General features: G+C 43.1%; 1 pseudogene; it reads right to left on the bottom strand.

The window, feature by feature from the left end:
• Window positions 1-11,631: 11,631 nt before the first annotated feature.
• LOC128049670 (liprin-alpha-1-like) overlaps window positions 11,632-12,856 on the bottom strand; it is a 33,563-nt pseudogene continuing 32,338 nt past the window's right edge.

Raw genomic sequence — 12,856 nt, 5'->3', positions numbered from 1 at the left:
ATTGCTGAGAAAGGCTTTCTTATCTCTTCTTGCTATTCTTTGGAACTCTGTATTCAGATGTTTTTATCTTTCCTTTTCTCCTTTGCTTTTCACTTCTCTTCTTTCCACAGCTATTTGTAAGGCCTCCTCAGACAGCCATTTTGCTTTTTTGCATTTCTTTTCCATGGAGATGGTCTTGATCCCTGTCTCCTGTACAATATCACGAACCTCATTCCATAGTTCATCAGGCACTCTATCTATCAGATAAAGGCCCTTAAATCTATTTCTCACTTCCCCTGTATAATCATAAGGGATTTGATTTAGGTCATACCTTAATGGTTTAGTGGTTTTCTCTACTTTCTTCAATTTAATCTGAATTTGGCAACAAGGAGTCCATGATCTGAGCCACAGTCTGCTCCCGATCTTGTTTTTGCTGACTGTATAGAGCTTCTCCATTTTTGGCTGCAAATAATATAATCAATCTGATGATATGGTGTTGACCATCTGGTGATCTCCATGTGTAGAGTCTTCTCTTGTGTTGCTGGAAGAAGGTGTTTGCTATGACCAGTGCGTTCTGTTGGCAAAACTCCATTAGCCTTTGTCCTGCTTCATTCCTTATTCCAAGGCCAAATTTGCCTGTTACTCCAGGAGTTTCTTCTTTTTTATTATTTTTTTTTTTAAATTTATTTTTACTTAATTTTGCTATACAATACTGTATTGGTTTTGTCATACATTGACATGAATCAGCCACGGATGTACATTAGTTCCCAATTCTGAACCCTCCTCCCACCTCCCACCCCATAGCATCTCTCTGGATCATCCCCATGCACCAGCCCCTTGATTTCCTACTTTTGCATTCCAGTCCCCTATACTGAAAAGGACATATTTTTGGGGGGTGTTAGTTCTAAAAGGTGTTGTACATCTTCATAGAACCGTTCAACTTTAGCTTCCTTAGTGTTACTGGTTGGGGCATAGAGTTGGGTTACTGTGATATTGAATGGTTTGCCTTGGAGACGAACAGAGATCATGCTGTCGTTTTAGAGATTTGCATCCAAGTACTGCATTTCGGACTCTTTCGTTGACCATGATGGCTATTCCATTTCTTCTAAGGGATTCCTGCCCACAGTAGTAGATATAACGGTCATCTGAGTTAAATTCACCCATTCCAGTCCATTTTAGTTTGCTGATTCCTAGAATGTCCACGTTCACTCTTGCCATCTCCTGTTTGACCACTTCCAGTTTGCCTTGACTCATGGGCCTAACATTCCAGATTCCTATGCAATATTGCTCTCTACCACATCAGACCTTGCTTCTATCACCAGTCATATCCACAACTGGGTATTGTTTTTGCTTTGGCTCCATCCCTTCATTCTTTCTGGAGTTATTTCTCCACTGATCTCCAGTAGCATATGGGGCACCTACAGACGTGGGGAGTGCCTCTTTCAGTATCCTATCATTTTGCCTTTGCATACTGCTTATATTAATACAATTAAATAATATAATCTCTTAAAAATGGCAAATGCGTCTTTGAAACATGTTTAAGTCTCTAAAACCTGAGTGTCAATCAATCCCCTGGTTTCACTACACTGAAATATCAAACAGGTAGATCCAGTGACTTGCCTGGTGGCTCAGCAGTAAAAAATAAGTTGCCTGCAATGCAGGAGATGTAGTTTCTATCCCTGGGGTCAGGGAGAAACCCCAGAGAAGGAAATTGCTACCCCCTCCAGTATTCTGCCTGGGAAATACATTGGACAGGGGAGCCTGGTGGGCTGCCATTTATGCAGTTGCAAAAGATTTTGACATAATTTAGTGACTAAACAACAACAGATGCTGTCCCTAGCTCCTGAAAACCTTACTAACACTTGCCAGACTCAACCATGAAGCCATAACACTCCAGAGGGTGTTTCCCACCAGGTACAGAATTATTGTACACAGCATGATCTTGATCCAAAATCCCACAAGTCATCATGGTTATTCTTTCACTGAGATAGATTTGAGTTCCACAATGCATCTTCCCCCCATCGCTGACACTTTTTGTACCCTGGAGTAACTTTGGAGCCGATATCTACACTCTAGTCACCCAGAGTTAGCAACATTTTTGGATATTAGTTTTCCATGCTGTACAACAAATTGCCACCAACTTAGAGACTTAAACTGCTACCACAGTTTCTGTAGCATAATAGTCTGGAAAGTGTTTGCATAACTTTATAAGATACTGTTAAACTATTTAAAAAGTTATTTAACCTTGTATTCTTATTTGAAATGCATAAGCATTCAACTTGTTCCACATTTTCACCAAGATTTGAAGCTCTTATTCATTTTAGCTATTCTAAACAGGGTACAATAGTCTCTTCTTGTGGTTTAAGTTGTAATTTTAATAAGAATGGCATTGATGACTAATGATGCTTAGTATTTTTTCATGTGTTTCTAGATGGTTTGTGTGTTTTGTTTTGTCAAATGTGTGCTCAGATAATTCATCAAACCTTTAAGTAGCTTTTTTTTCTTGTTGTTTTGACTATAAAGTCTTCTCTGTACAGATAAAATAATTTATCAAATATAAGTTTTGCAAATATTTACTCACAATCTATAGCTTATATTTTCATTTTATTAATGGTGTCATTTATACTTAAGAAACTTTTACCAATTATTTTTAATGGTAATGAAGTTCCTTTTGTTGTTTTTTAAAGATTCATCATTTTTATGTTCATTCAAAAAATTCTCACCCCAAGTTTGAAAGATATTTTGTTTTATACTAAATTTTTTAGTTTTAATTTTTATGTCTACATCTATGACTCATTCATCTATGATTTCTTGGAAGTAAAGCCATGACAGACCTAGACAGTGTATATAGGATGCCTGGGGCTGGTGCACTGGCATGACCCAGATAGATGGTACAAGGAGGGAGGTGGGAAGGGGCTTCAGGATGGGAAACACGCATATGCCCATGGTGGATTCATGTTGATGTGTGGCAGAACCAATGGAATATTGTAAAGTTAAAAAAAAAAAAATCCATAAAGCCAAGTCAGGTTAGAGCTTTAAAAAATAAATAAATAAATAAATAAAAAGTACAGACATAACTTTGCTGACTAAGGTCTGTATAGTCAAAGCTATGTTTTTTTCAGTAGTCATGTTCACGTGTGAGGATTGGGTCATAAAGAAGGCAGAGTGATGAAAAATTGTTACTTTTGAATTGTGGTGCTAGAGACTTTTGAGAGTCCCTTGGACAGCAAGGGGATCAAACCAGTCAATCTCAAAAGAGATCAACCATGAATAGTAATTGGAAAGACTGATGCTGAAGCCGAAGCTTCAATACTTTGGCCATCAGATGAGAAGAACCAACTCATTAGAAAATGCCCTGATGTTGGGGAAGGTTGAGGACAGGCAAAGGGGGAAACAGAGGATGAGATGGTTGGATAGCATCACTGACTCAATGGACATGAGTTTGAGCAAACTCTGGGAGATGGTGAAGGCTAGAGAAGCCTGATGAGCTGCAACCCATCAAGTGGCAAAGAGTTGGGCATGACTTAGTACCTGAACAACAGCAACGATTCATTTTATTTCATTCATGTTAATAGTTGTGTAGCTATGAAGTAAAAATAAGAGCTTATTCCTCCATGTGGAGATTCAGTTATCTCAGCCTTGTTTATTGAAAATTATCATTTCTCTATTGAATTATAATAGCAGGTATTTTTGAAATTTAAATGACCTGAGACACTTGAGTCCATTTTGGTACCCTATTAGACTAATCTCCTATTGCCTTGATTACTGGAAAAGCTTTTGTAATAAAATAAGGATTTGAACATGGGGAAAGTAGAATGATATTTTAATTTTGTTTGTTGGTCAGCAGGCTTTATATTTCATGAATAGAAATTGGCTTCTACCATTTATTATGCAATGATTATCAAATGATTCATTATAAACTACAATATTTGCTTAAGCCAGCTCTGGAGTATGATTCCTAGTCTAGGGATTTATGTTTGGCTTGCATATATCTGATGAGCTGAGAATCAGTTTTTCTTTAGAAAGGAAAGTTGCTCAGTCATGTCCCACTCTTTGAGACCCCTTTGGAACTCTCCATACCAGAATATTGGAGTGGACAGCCTTTCCTTCCAGAGTCCAACTCCAGCAGCCAGGGATTCAACCTGAAGGGGTGAGTGGTGTTGGTGAGAAACTGAGGCAGCTTCTTAGTTTTCTTGGACTGCCTATTTATTTCAAGCTTAAGATTCTCCTTTATACTTTTCCAAAAGCATTAGGTCAGAGGTTTGACATTTTTAGTTCCCCCTCACCCCGATTTATTATCTCTATAAATCATTGTTGCCCTTCAGAGTTCCTGCTTCAGCGGTTCTCTCAGAATAGTTTTTCCTTTAACTCATGATTATATTGTAACTTGTGCTTCAAGTCTGGGCTGCATACCACAAACCTCAGCTTATTTCTTATCTTTCTAAGTCCTGTTTGCCCCCAGTATCCTGAGCTCACTAACTATTAAAAATACTTCCAGCTATTAGTATCTCTAAAATTCCTAACCTCTATAAGCTATAGTAAAATATGTTAACATTACAACATTCCTTAAATCTTTAACTTCTAACTATTTTAATTATTTCTAAGCCCTAAATTCAGTAAACTCCTTTGCCCTAAACATTTTCCTCATAAATAGGCTTCAGATAGCAATCCCTCCCATGGCCTCAAGCTGCAGCCTATGTGTTCATCCTGGAACCCTCTTTTGTAAAAGTCCTTAAACAAATGTCAATGATTAATTTTATGAATTATTCTCTGAGCACAGCTGCAGAAGGCTTTGTGCCTTCTCATGCTCCTCTCAAAAACAATAAGCACCTTAATATTCCTTTTTAGTCAACTGAGCCGAGAAGAGGAAAAAGCAAGTCAGAATTATAAGGCCTAACTCTTTCATCCTGGGTCCACACCTGCAGGACAAGGAGAGGGGGTTGGGGCCGTGCCTCCATTTTGTCAGTAATACCTAACATGGCTCCTGACATTTTCCCATCTCCAGGGCATCTTCCCAGCCCAGGTATCAACCCAGGTCTCCAGCATTGCAGGCAGGTTCTTTATCAGCTGATCTGCAAGGGAAGCCCTTTCTTTGGAAACACACATATAAAATTATACTCTTTATGGTAAAGAATTCATAAAGCAACTGTACTCCAATAGTAAAATAAAATTAATTAATTAATTAATAACAATCATTGAAAAGCTTTGATTAACAATTGCTCTTACTATTGTTGACATTTTTATTATCAATAGCAAAACATATGAAGTAAAATTGATTTTCATGGCTGTGAACTCTAACTGATAGTACCTGATTGTTTTCATAAAGTACGAGTTTGAACCCTAAAAAAATGATAAAGAAACAGGGTTACCAGGGGCCAAGGGGGAAACAAAACCTAATAATTTTCATCAAGCTCTATTCTCCCTGCTGACTCTAAGTGTCTTCTTTTCTAGATTGCTGTCATGCATGTCTAAACACTGTAGTCTAAGACAACGTTTGGTCATTGTAGGATTAGTATAATTGTGTTGTTGTTTGGTTACTCATATTTTATTGCTATTGGGTGTTCAGTTGATTAGTTCTTGGAGTCCAAGTTGCCCTCCTGTCTTTAATTTTCCCAGACTTGTGTTTTGAAAAGGGAGTTATAAATAGTTTTATGCCTTCTTTGCATTAAACATGAACTTTCTCCTTAGTCATCCTTTTTATGATGTTCATGCCAACTGTCTAAGGCAGAAAAATAGTTTATTTCACCCTGTACCCATAAACTGTTAATAAATTTTGATTCACTCAATTTGTAAAACAATTTACAAATATTACAAGAAAACAGTCAAAATTTTGTTTGTTTTGGTTTATATGTTTTTTTTTTTTAATTTTTACTTTATTTTTCTTTACAATACTGTATTAGTTTGCCATACATTGACATGAATCCACCACGGGTTTTTTATTCACTTATTTATTTATTTTTTAATTTTACAATACTGTATTGGTTTTGCCATACATTGAGTGGAATTGGAGGAATCAACCTCCCTGACTTCAGGCTCTACTAGAAAGCCACAGTCATCAAGACAATATGGTACTGGCACAAAGACAGAAATATAGATCAATGGAACAAAACAGAAAGCCCAGAGATAAATCCACATACATATGGACAACTTATCTTTGACAAAGGGGGCAAGAATATACAATGGAGAAAAGACAATCTCTTTAACAAGTGGTGCTGGGAAAACTGGTCAACCACTTGTAAAAGAATGAAACTAGATCACTTTCTAACACTATACACAAAAATAAACTAAAAACAGATTAAAGATCTAAATGTAAGACCAGAAACTATAAAACTCCTAGAGAACATAGGCAAAACACTCTCCAACATAAATCACAGCAGGTACCTCTATGATCCACCTCCCAGATTACTGGAAATAAAAGCAAAAATAAACAAATGGAATCTAATTAAAATTAAAAGCTTCTGCACAACAAAGGTTTACATGTGTTTTGCAACTATTTTACTAAACACTGATGTATGTAACAATCAATAATCAACTACCAATAAAAAGTTGTCCTGCCGTAGATATATTAACTAAAAGTTTATTTATTAAAAGATTTGAATCATCAATTGCACTACAAGAATGGAACAATCTGTAGCATAGTTAGTCAGCATTTTTCAGAAATAGAATAATGAATGTAAAAATATTAGGGGGCATGACAAAGTGATTTTGTGGAAATTAATCTTATGAATGCATTTTTTACTTCTTTGATCCCCAAGCTGTAGTTCAAGGGTTTCAGAATAGGAATAATAACTGTGTAAAACACAGAAGTCACTTTGACTGTCAGCCCTATCTACCAGTAGGTCTTGTGGAGGCTGTATGTTTGCACAAGGGCACCGGATAACAGTTGTTTTCTCTCCCCGAAGCTCCACAGGCTGTCAGTACAGCCCCAGGAGCAAACCCAGCAGCAGCACCAGCAACCAAGACATGCTGCACAAAGCCCCAAAGAAGAAGGGCATCAAGTCCTCCATCAGCTGCTTGTTTAGCAAAAAGGAAAAGGGCCAGCCTGGACACCCCCGCAAGGAGGGGTTATGACTAGGTGGGTGCTTCACTGTTCAGAGGGAGGAAGGCCTGCTGGCATGTCCTTCTGTGTCTCCCCCATTGTCCCCACAAGGCTTCTGTCACTCACGCTGGGGGTCCTCCTGGGAGCAGGAGTGGAGGAGGCATCTGTCTTCTTGAAGGGTCCGAGATGATCGGATGAGTTAATGAGAGGATGGGTGGATGGACGGATGGATTAGTGAGTGGGTAGATGGATGGGTTAGTGAGTGGATGGATGAATGAACATATGGCTGGCTGCATGGGTGGGTGAACGGGGCATGGAATGAATAAAACAGATGTTTATACTCCAATGCTAGAAACATATTCTACAAAATTGATTGAGTAGGAGCTGGGCAATGATTGTTTCCTCCAGAATAGTGACACATGTTTGGAAACGGCCTAAGTGCTCATCAGTGAATGGTGAGGTAAAATCTGTGGACACCCCACAAGGAACAGACCCCCTCCTTCCTGCCACTTTCCGCATCCACAGGAGCTCATCAGGGGTTCTGCCCATGCCCCCCACCACACCCCACCCCACAGCCACACAGGTCCTCCTGGGGTTTCCTCATCACACAGGGTTATCATCAGGCCCCCGTCTCGCTCAGCTTCATCTCCTTGAGGATAGGGTATGTCCCTGCCTTTTCAGCCACAAATTTGTTGAGTGTCTTGTTTGTGCTGGGTGTGGGATTTCCAGGGGTAAGTAAAACAGATGTGGTCTGGAGCACAGTTAGGTGACAAGAGAGAAAAAGGAGAAGGTGATTAAATGCTATCCCTATTATTAATAAATACAACGCTGACATGGATGGTACACTGATTATATATCAGATGCTGTGTGTGCCCCTTAGGAATCAGGTGCTGCCACCTTCCAATTTACAGAGGAGGACACATGGTTAGGGAGTGGTGAGGGCAGGTTCACACCCACGTAGTGGGCCCAGGCACTTTGCCAAGCCCCAGCCACCTCTCTGGTGGATGCAACAGGAATGAGGTGGTTCTACGGCATCACTGATTCAATGGACATGAGTTGGAGCAAACTCCAGGAGATAGTGAATGACAGGAAAGCCTGGAGTGCTGCAGTCCATGGAGTGGCAAAGAGTCAGACACACCTGAGCGACTTAACTAAAACCTGAGTATGTGCTAAAGTGCTTCACTCGTGTATGACTCTTTGCGACCCCAGGGACTGTAGTCCACTAGCTCCTCTGCCCACTCCAGGCAAGAATACTGGAGTGGGTTACCATGCCCTCCTCCAGGGTACCTTCTCGACCCAGGGATCGAACCCACATCTCTCATTATTTGTTGCAATGGCAAGCAGGATCTTCACCGCTAGCACCACCTGGAAAGCCCCAGTGAATGCTGACAACTAGGAAATGCAGAAAATAAGGGCTGCTCCTAAGTTAAACTGGAAGAGCAGCAAGCACAGGTTGTAAAGAGGAAACTACATGATGAGCGACAATAGTGCCGACAGAAACAAGCCTGGATGAGATCACCCACATAAAGAAAATATCTGTGCCATTCAGAAAAGGAGCCCATCAGCCCTTGGAGGGACAGTTGGAACCAGAATGAAAACTGAGGCCATGGTCACTAGTGCCCACCCACAGAGCCTGAGTGGAGTGGTGTCATTCACCGGACTTCCTGCATCCACGAAGCTGCTGGTGGCAACATCTCTGAGTGCTAGGCTGGGCAGCATCCCTGAGTGAGCTAAGTCATCATTGCTCTCCTTCCAGTGCTGCTGCAGGGCCCTCTGTGGGCAGCCAGCCTCATCCCCTGCCCTCCCACCCGCTGGGGCCCGGCTGTCCCACTTGGATCCTGTCAGCCCTTGAGCTTGGGTGTTCCCAGCCCTCTGACATGCCAGACTGGGACACAACTCAGTACTTGGGCTTGAGATATCGAGGAGACCATGATTCTGGAAGGGGACAGCCCTAGGGCCAGTGAGAGAGCAGGAGATCAAAGCCCCCACTGGGAGGAAGCAGAGCTGGGGAATGTGCCCACAGCCTCCACTGCCGCCTCTACAAGTGCCTCTTCTTTGCCTCTGCTTGACCTGAAAAAACAACAACAACAACAACAACAGCTGCTGCTACTCTGCAGGTGATTCCTGAAGATGCACCTCCTGCAAGAGCTATTGTCCTGCTGCTCTGGGGCTGCCTGAGTGTGTTCAGGACCGTCAGACAAGTAGGGCTGCCACACCTCATACTGGAGGTAGGGGGCCTGATACTGGGGAAGGGTCTGAGGCTGGAGGAGCGTCTGATGCTGGGGAAATGTCTGATGCTGGACTAGGGCCTGATGCTAGGAGGAACGTCTGATGCCTGGGGATGGCCTGATGCTGGACTAGTGTCTGATGCTGGGGGATGGCCTGATGCTGGAGGGAAGGCCTGATGATGGTAGACAGCCTGCTCCCAGATGTACACGGAGTGTAGGATAAATCTCTATGATAAATCATTTTTTCATACTTTCCTGACCACCTTGCTGTGTTCTTTTTAACTTAAGGATAATTGCTGTGCAATATCAGTCTGATTTCTGCCATATATCAACATGAATTAGCCATAGGTGTACATGTGTCCTGTCCCTCTTGAATCTCCCTCCCACTTCCCCTTGCTACAATGTTGTTTCTATGGATATATGAATAATAAAGACTGTTGACTAAAATATCATGAAAAGCTCCCACACACAAGCGTGCACACTCACACTCCCTAATACATCATTCGGGTCCACGTCAGGGTTGCTGTCGGCTACCCCACCCTGGGACCGACAGTGAGCCTTGACACCTGCACTTTGTTCCCACCCTCGGCCTGCTACCCATGCCTCAGCAGCACAGGGGCCCTGTCCCCACAGATGGTGAAGTGATGGAACCTCTTTTCTCCAGAGCCAAGGGCATGAACACACTGTCGGTCGTCCTTTGGGGACACCTATGCTTCTGCCTTCTGGCCTTTCCATTGTATCCATCCGTTTCTCTTAACAGAATGTCCTTGTGATGACACGGGCTCCTATTACCAGCTCTGGTTTGTTCTCAGTGAGAGTACAGCTTACTCTCGGCACTCTTTATGGGCAGTGGGAAATTTTGCTTCAGTACTTTATTGAAATAAAGCAATAAATAATACTGTGATAAAAATAGTTCAAAAGTAGACTGTACATACTTTGTCACATATTCAGGAAGTCCACAAAAGATTAATAGGAAAATAGAACGGTAACAATGAATTGTACAAGTAAATTAAAGGCAGAACCCACATGTAAAGAGACATGCTGTCTCTGTCAACCGAGATACCAGCTGCATAATAAATATTCCACCATGATCTGAATGCATCTCTTGTTGGCTTTTTTAATGTGCCGCTGAAAAAGTAAAAGTTACATTTGCTACTTATACAATCCAGGATGGCTGTCATCACAATCTAAAAATGTATGCCTAGGTCCATTCTTTAAACATGTTTACAAACAGCTGTAAAAACCTGATTTACATAAAAATAAGGCCTTTGTCAGGACTACACTATGCTGTCTGTCTGTAGGGGATGTGGCACCTTCACCGTCCAATGCACCAGCGCCACAGCAGGTGCAGGTCATCGCAATTGGTCCCTGAAGAGTCTCACCAGAGAGGAGGGATCCGGATCTACAGAGACCAGGTTATGGGAGAGATTTTCATAGTCTTCTTCTAGCCATCCTTTCAGCCCAAATTTCATTAGAAGCTCACATTTAACACCCAGTACTTTTAAATCACTTCATGCTGCAGACAAAAAGCATTTCTTGCTAGAAAAGGTACAGTTTAGGTCAGTCGTTAAAACACAAAACACCTGGTTGAAATTAAGTTTGCTCATTTCAGAGTGATTGTTGGAGAGCTCAGTTACATTCTGGAAGGATAATGCACACCATGTCATGACGATTTTACAATCGCAGGAAAACCCCTTCTCTCATGGCTTAACATTTAAAAATTAAACAGGAATAATTACAATAAGTGCATCATTTACAAAAGTCCTATATTTGTTCATAGGATTTACACAGACAAGCACTGCAGTACATTCATTCGAAAGACTAAAATCAGGTATCAGAACATGAATTGATATGAAAGGATATTTAAGCCTGATTATACAAGAAAAAGTAAGTAATTATATAAATGAAGTCATAAGTTTACATAAATATAAGAAACATTAAATTCTAAAATATTTTCTTCTATGGTATTCATGAATTTATCACTAATTAAAAACCCTGTAATAAAATATCTTCTGGTCCATATAACAAATATTAACACAGTAAAGATTGCATTCAGTTAAAAATGTAGTTTTTGTCATATTCTGGACGCTGTATAATCACCTCTATAATTAGCGTGGGTAAACTGGAAACAAACACACAGATGAGTCAGTCCTGGGATGGTGGCTGGTGCCCAAGCCTCTGCCCCTCCAGACACCCCCCGCCCCATTCTGGGTTTCAGCTGCTTTGAGAATTCAGAGAAACATGGAGGACCAAGCAGATCAAGGCGATAACTCTGTGGCTGACTTTATTCTGACATATAGCTAAAAGCTGCTGGTAAAAAACTCAAAACCCAATCCAGCTTTCTAGCTGAGATGTGAACAGGACAGAGCAGACAGCCTCCTGACCTCAGAGTGGCTCGAGCAGGGCTGGGCCCCCAGGCCGGACCCACCAGAGGACTACCCAGAGCAGCACCTGCAAGGGAGGGTGGCCCCTCAGAGGCAGCCGAAACCCACATGATGGTGCACCTCCGTGTGAAATGCTGCCCTCCGCACAGAGAGGGCAGGGCAGCCTCATGAACCCTGACGCTCTGGGCTCTGTTCCCTCCGAGAACGTGCACACAGGGCATGGCCAGTAGCACTGCCACTGTGGGAGGGACACCCATGCGCACGGACGCGAGGGAGCCTCGGGCCGTGCTCTGATCACTCCGGCGACAGCTGGGCGCCAAGGTCACGTTCTCTGCTCCTGAGGGCTCTCCCAGCTGGACTCCAGAGACCCACTGACCCTCCACTCCCAGGGCGTGGCCTCCGTGCCCCCGTGGGGCCAGGCCGGCCTGTACTCACCCCAAAGCTCAGCAGGAGCAAATCCTGACTGTAGTGGAATCCAGCCTCTGCATGCCTGCCACGCTGCCTGGTCCCACGAGCGTGGGAGGAAGGGTGCAAACACCTTCCTTGCACTAACCTAATGCGCTTAGTCATGCAACATCACACAGGGCATGGGGACACACACTCACACCCGCAGCAGTGCCCACTCCTACTGAGGGTCTGGGAAAACTTCTAGAGGGTGGATGAGCCAGAGAGAGCAAGCCAGGGGTCTGCCACGTGATGGTCCCAGCCACCCGGGGGGGATGGCGGTCACACTAGAGCAGCAATGGCACATTTGATGACAGAAATGCCATCATGGAGACAGCTACTCCAGGTGAGCAGCTGCCAGTCTCTCCTTAGACCTCCAGACTCACAAGGCTGCTGGACCTTTCTTCCAGCCCTCAAGATTCGATCTGTGAGACTGGATGGGGGGAGGGACCAGCTGCTTGTGGGTCAGCGGCTGGGCACTGGTGGCCTGGAGCCCCACGGTTTCTGTCCTGGGGGGCCAGGCCACCAGTGGCTGGGCACTGGTGGCCTGGAGCCCCATGGTTGCTGTCCTGGGGGGCCACACCGCTCTCCCCAGGCTGCTTCAGGGAGGGCCGTGCACGGGGCTGATCTAAGAAACCAGAAACTCAGTCTCAGCCTCCCTCGGAAATATCACCGCTGATGTTGTTTTCTCATCACAACCCAGGCTGTAGGGCCCAGTGGGTCAGCCTGGACCCCCTCTCCAAGTTGACTAAGAAATCTCCATAACCCCCTAGCAGAAACCC

Source organism: Budorcas taxicolor, chromosome 6 (genome assembly GCF_023091745.1).
Source record: "Budorcas taxicolor isolate Tak-1 chromosome 6, Takin1.1, whole genome shotgun sequence".
Lineage (NCBI taxonomy): Eukaryota > Metazoa > Chordata > Mammalia > Artiodactyla > Bovidae > Budorcas > Budorcas taxicolor.
This window is presented reverse-complemented; position numbering and strand designations above follow the sequence as displayed.